The sequence below is a fragment of the Emys orbicularis genome, chromosome 1 (genome assembly GCF_028017835.1).
Source record: "Emys orbicularis isolate rEmyOrb1 chromosome 1, rEmyOrb1.hap1, whole genome shotgun sequence".
In the NCBI taxonomy this organism is placed as follows: domain Eukaryota; kingdom Metazoa; phylum Chordata; order Testudines; family Emydidae; genus Emys; species Emys orbicularis.
In genome coordinates, this window is record NC_088683.1 from 289211880 (window position 1) to 289218584 (window position 6705).

Consider the following 6705-nt stretch of genomic DNA (forward strand, 5'->3'; position numbering starts at 1 on the left):
TAATGTATTTACAGTGAACGATTAAGCACACATGGTCCCTAGCGGTGTTCAGTGGTAGAGCTGGTATAAACATAAAGTTTTTAAAAAATGAACATTTCAAAGACTAGTTTGTTCTACTGGGTTTCAGAAAGGGCCAATTTTCTATTCCCAGAGTTTTATGTGGAAATATTTTATGGATTTATTTAGTTTTCAAAAGCTAAATGTGTTGTTTCAAAATTAAAAAATTCATTTTTTAAAATTGTTTTTTAAAAACCCTCACCAATTACTAAGAAAAATGACGAAACCCCCTAACCCCCAAAACAACAAATAAAATGGGAAAGAATGCAAAATTTGGAGGTAATCAAAATGTTTTCATGAGTATTTGGTTTTGAAAAATGGTCATTTTTTTTTTGGAAAATTTTCTAACAAATGATGTGTGTCCAGCTCTGCTCAGTGGCACAAGAATGAGAATAAAGGAATAGGGTATAAGGAGTGAGCCATGATTATCTATTGCTATATAACCATGTAACACATTTGGATTTCTACTGCAAATGCAGTCATATTTTTACCTTGGATACAGTCCTGCAAATTCAGGTATATGGGTAATAGTTCCTAGAAGCAGGCAACAGACCACGTAAACAGCCAACATAGCACATAATGAAGTTCACAGAGAACAAATTTTGTAACCACAAAATGTCAGCTCAACCAACTCTTCCTCTAGATGATTTCCTTAGATAAATTAGATAAATGGATAAAATATGCTCAGTGTGATAAAATAAATATTGATGGTTTTAATATTTTATTTGAAATTCAGTAGAAATGAGCTTCACCTGCCTCTTACTGCACAGCAATGTGTATAACATGTTTCTCTGTTATGTACCTCATCACACTGTCTACATGCAATCATCTTCCTACTATCACTTTTCATTTTTCATGTGTCAAGTGCTCATTAACCCTTTAACCCCAGTGGGTGAAAGCCAGTTCTATGATTTTTCCTTATAGGACATCCAACACTGGGAAATCGCTGCTCCTAGCTCCAACTGGTTAAGGAAAATGAATTTAAATGCTTATGCTTTTTATTGATAGTTGTGAGTACATGATACAAGCCTACTAGGGGAGTGTTTCCAATGGAGTTCTATAATAGTCCACTTAATATGGTACTCTGCACTTTATCTTGTAAAAGGCTGATATTTAAAATATTGTGTTGCAACTCTAAATTTTGAAATGGTAAAATATTATCGTATTGAATTTAATGAATGATAATATCTGATGAGATTTTTGGAATGTGTTCTATAAAAACAGTATTATAAAGAAAAGCTGCCATTCACTTGTTGAAAGTCGGTGAAAACACTACTAATTCTGATTTGTTAGCATTGTGTACTTTGCACAAGAGTAAATGACTACACAAGATATGAGGCAGTGGAGAATTAAGCCTAATCTCTCTCTCTCTCTGTTGCACGTGTCTGTGTAAATGTATATTTGTATATGCTTAACTTTGCACATTTGTTATCCCTCCTTTCCTTAGTTCTGAGGAAAATGGAGTTCAGAACCAGAGACAAGTAACTGGTGACGGTAATTAGCTCTTTCTTGCCAAAAGAAGCCATATGGAAGTGGTTCATATTATAACAGTTAATGACAAATTGCATGAAAAGACACACAGTTGTATATCAGAGAGCAGGATTTAGCTACAATACATCATAGTATAAGGAAGTGGAAGCTGTTTGTGGTTATTTTGGCCTCTTAGGTAAATACTGTGTAGGCAAACAAACATTACTTTATATATGCTACAAGTAATAGTATTTTGGTAAGTTTCTATAAATTACCCAAGAACAACAGGGAACCAGTCTGGTTTACTGTGTAAATATGCATATAAACAGGATTGTTTAAATGTAATTATATATTTTACCTAACAAGCCAGGTAATAACCTATTAAATCTATTAGAAGATGATCTGCCCTATTTGTTTTAATGTGTTATTCACCAAAAGGATTATAATGAGTGCTTTAAAGATTATGGGTTGGATCTTCTGGCTGCAGAACTGATGTGGGGATGAGAAAGGAGGGAGTTAGCTTTATGCCATTTGTACATCCCCTTGATCCTGGGGCTAACCAGGGGCCAATTCAGCACCCAGAGGAATTTAGAACAGCCTTAAGGTAAAGGATAGGCAGCACAGAACAGATACACTAGCTCTATATTCACCCAAGGATTCGCCTACACTGGGGGATCCCCATTTAACCAGCTTAAAACCACTGCTACTGATGTGTTGTAAATAGGTCACACAAGGACCAGGATTTGGCCCAGAACACTACTGTGCAAATACATATCTAGGTACATGTTTTATTTTTTTAAAAACAAAACCTTATAACATCTCTTTTTAAAGTATTTCCTGCAGTTTTACAGTCACTGCTTTTCAAAAAATTAACATCTTGGAAGTAATATTTTTATTTCACAAAATACCAAAGATTATTCTTGCTTTTTAATGTTAAAATATATACAATATTTGCCCAAGTTTTTAGTATTGGTTGTTAATTTATTGTCCTAGCATTATTTTAAATGTTTAGAATCAATTTCTCTGTCTGTGTATCTTTGATACAGGAAGATCCTGATCCTGCAGTCCTTACACATACAAATCTCACATTATAGGGTGTTCTGACTGAGACAGAACTGCAGAGATGACACTCAGATTTTGCCATAGAATATTTTACATCTTTCAAGAAAACTAATTATTTTATTTAATTACATCTCTTTTAAAGCATGGGGTGTATTTATAGGAACTATTGTGTTGACATAAACCCCAAACAGGTCAGTGGTTAAAAACATGTTGATCAACAGTGTTCTGTATGTAAATAATACAGTTCAGTAAATATCCTCATGTCTTTTTAATCCAAGTACTCTGCCAGTGGGTCTCTTTATCAGTTTTCGTTTGTCACGCCCAGAGACCAAATTGTTAGTATTGCTAAAAGGAACACTGGTTTATGCCTATTTCACTGTTTTGTGTTTCAAAGTTTGACCATCCTGGTGACTCAGAGAAATCAAATCTCGCATTTTCAGTTTGGTTACTGTTTTGCATGTGTCATAATTTCACTACTTCTTTTAAAGATACACTATTAGCATAAAAAAATCACACCTAGGTCTGATTCTTTTTAACCTGCCATTGTTATAAGCAACACACATCAGTACATCCAACCCACTCTCCCTGTGCTCCTCAGTCCCCTCCTTTCACACACACACATTCCTCAACTACCTCTCCGTGCCACCACATTCCCCAGTCTGCTCCACCAACCCCCTCGCCCCAGTAATCTGCTCTCATTCCTAAACGCCCTTCCATCTGGTTCTCAGGCCCCCATGCACCCCAAAGACTGAGCTGCTATTACCCCCGCCCCATCTGCTTCTCCATCCCATCTCCCCTCCCCGCCTGGCTCCTCCACCCCTTGGCCTCGCTCCCGCTTAGCTCCTTCCCCCCCACCGGCTCCCCTGCCCAGTGTCCCCCCTGAGGCTCGGGGAAAGCGGAGCCCAGGTACGGCACCGCCGGGCAGGGGTGGGAGCAGACGGCTCCCAGTGCAGACGGGCATGTGCAGCCCGCTCACACACGCTCGCGGGGCCGCCTGAGGCGGAGCGCGAGCGTGTGCACGAGCGACAAGGGCACGTTCGGAGCCGGTCCCGGCGCAGCAGCAGCAGCAGCAAGAGGCACTAGCGCGCCGGCCCGGCGGTTCGTGTTCCCATCCCACCTCTCAGGATGGGGAGGGGCTGGCCGCGCACCGGGGATTTCAGCGACCAGAACCGCAGCTGTACGGCCCCTCCTCCTCTTGCTCCTCCCCCGATTGATTGTTTTGGGGGGCGGGCGGGCGGAAGGGGAGGGAGGGGGGATACATTACATGCCAGCAAAGCAGTTTAGTTCCTGCTGATCCATCACACGCACAGAAAAGGGACTTGGCCGCGCGCGGCGCTTGGTTTGTTGTTGGGGGAGAGAAAGGGGGCCCCTTTTGTTTGGGTTGCCTTCTCCCCTCTGCTCCGCCCTCCCATCCCCTGCCTCCCCTCTGGTCCCCTGCTCTGAGGAGGGCAAAGAGAGTGGGAGAAAGGGCTGCCTCGCAACCCCCTTCCCCCTCCTCGAGCGGGCCCCCAGTGCAATTCGATGCGTCCCTGGTAAGGCTCCCCCGCGCTATATTGTGTCCTCTCTTGTTTCTGAAGCCTCCACCCACTGGCCCACCCTACATTTAGCACATCATGTGATCCGGGTAAGTCATTTGCAAGTACAACAGTTCTCTGTGTTGCCCCCATTCATTTCCTGAGAACTGCATAGAGCAGCTGAGGGAGACCGTGTGAGTGAATGTGTGTGTGTGAGAGAACGAGTGTGTGTGTGTGTGAGTGTGTGTGTGTGAGAGAGGGGGAAGGAGGGAGAGAGGGGACTCTGTATAAGGGAAAGAAAACAGTTTCTCCTGCTCTGCAGCTTCTGTTCAGGTCTGTGCCTATTCCATTTCTTATCAGAATAAACATACCTTTTCTTTTTTTCTCTTGCTGTCCCAATCAGTCAGCTTTCAGATAACATTTTATTTTCCTGTCATTACATTATTGTAAAATGTTGGAAGGCTGATCTCTCGAATGGGGCAAGCATTGGAGGGCAGGAGGGAGAAGCTTTTGCAAAACAAGGATATGTGCAAGGCTTTTATTAAATTACCCGTAAAAAGGATGTTTAAAAAAACTAAACCAAAAAAAAAAACCTTTGTCAAATAATGCATGCTAACGTGTAGTCCACACGGAGTGGGACTGCTTGGTCACGTAAGTGACAGTGGCAAGGAAACAGATAAATGTCATGTTGAATTTGGGGTTGCTGCTCTAGTTTGTCATTCAAAAAATCTGTTTGTGTGCATGTTATTTGGAGGAGGAGGGTAACGGGTTAAGATGGGGATGACACTGTTGGCATTAATAGTGGTCATTGTGCTACAGTCATTATTGTCTCCAGTAGTAATGATGTGTAACTGTCACTTGCCACAGTGCATAGTTCATGGAAGTAGCTGGGGGATGGCCTATGGCTGTTCTTTTCAATTAAGGTGGACCTAGGTAGAGTTGACAAGGGAGAACTTTACATTGAGACCAGTCATGAAGAGTGTTGAGCATCAGCTTGGGAGCCACCGCAGCTTGTCTGTTATAAGCTTGCTGTAACCTGACGAGTGAGTGCTGACCCCAGTGACATTAGTTTGTATTAAAGCAAGAGGCTTGTATGCAAGAGGAATCCATTCTGATTTTATTCATAATAGAACTATTATCGGAACTTTCTGTGACCGTTTATATTGAGGGCAAAAAAGAACTTGCCAGATCTGATTAATAGTGTATTTAAATTGAACGTTTGGGGGGGAAGTACCAAATCCTTTGTGCTATGTTCCCTCCATCTCTCCCCCTCTATTCTTTTCTCCCCTCACAAAAAGCTTACAGTTCTGCGTATCTTAATAGTAATAATAACTTTAATTCAACTGATAAAAGCTGACTGTGCTCAGTTAAAGTCTAAGTACAGTGGAATGTATAATCTGGATAAATAGTCTATGTAGTTGGTATTGTCACTCTTACTAATTTAACTATTCAGATTGTTAAAGAACTGTTCTGTACAGATAATTTTAAGAAATTCCTGTGAGTAATGTTTTTTTATCAAACTGATTATTTAAAAAAATAAGTAAGGACTGTTCTACCAGTTACACTTCAATGCTGGGGAAACAAACACTCATATTTACATTAAAAGCATGTGCATAGAACTGCTACAACAGATGTGTGCCAGTCAAACAAACGTCACCCTGTAAATCCACCTAAACCATTCCATTCCCTTTTCTTACTGGAGGATAGAGTTGTTTGGCAAAGTAAATGGTTTGACATGAAATTTTGCTGATGACAGGCAGGGTGGTGCAGGAGTTTGCAATGTGAATAGGAGTGGTCACTTTTAAACACTGGGTGTATTCCTGTTAGAATTTTTTTTAAACTGTCATTTACAGAAACATAATATTAATTCAGTTTCAAGAAGCAGTAGCTTCAAACCTGGGTTATACGATGTGTAGCTGTTGTCACCACCTATTGCCAGATTTGTTAAGATAGGTATTTTATGCATTTAAAATCAGAACAAAAATGAGCAGATTTTATAAAAGATATTGAAGATAAACAGTTTAGTTTGCTTTCATGATTTATATCAGCCTTGTAAAATTCTACATGTCTGTGGCAATTTTTTTTCCTGCATAGGTGGTTAACCAGCTCTTTTTTTCATTATCAGTCATGGTATAAATTGATTTTTATTTTATTTTATTTTATTTTTTGCCATGGCAGGCAGATATTCATGGCAACTTTGCAAGGGTGCTTTATATAGTACTGGTGCATGACCTCCATTTTCTGGTTGATCTCCGATTCTAAAATGTTACAGGAACAGCAAAGTAGCCTCTAGTATAGAATTAGTAACTATGCTGAATAGATTGGAGACGGGGTGATATGGGCATTTTATTGATCATCTAAAGCTATAATAAATCTAGACTGAATGCTTGGTTTTTTATATATAATGTTTTTTTTTTTTAATTTTTTTTTAAGCTTCTTAACAGGACACAGTCAACTTAAAAATCTCATTACTGTCTGAAAATGTTGTATCATCTAGGCAGTGGTTCTCAACCTTTTCAGACTATTGTACCCCTTTCAGGAGTCTGATTTGTCTTGCATACCCCAAGTTTTACCTCACTTAAAAACTACTTGCTTACAAAAT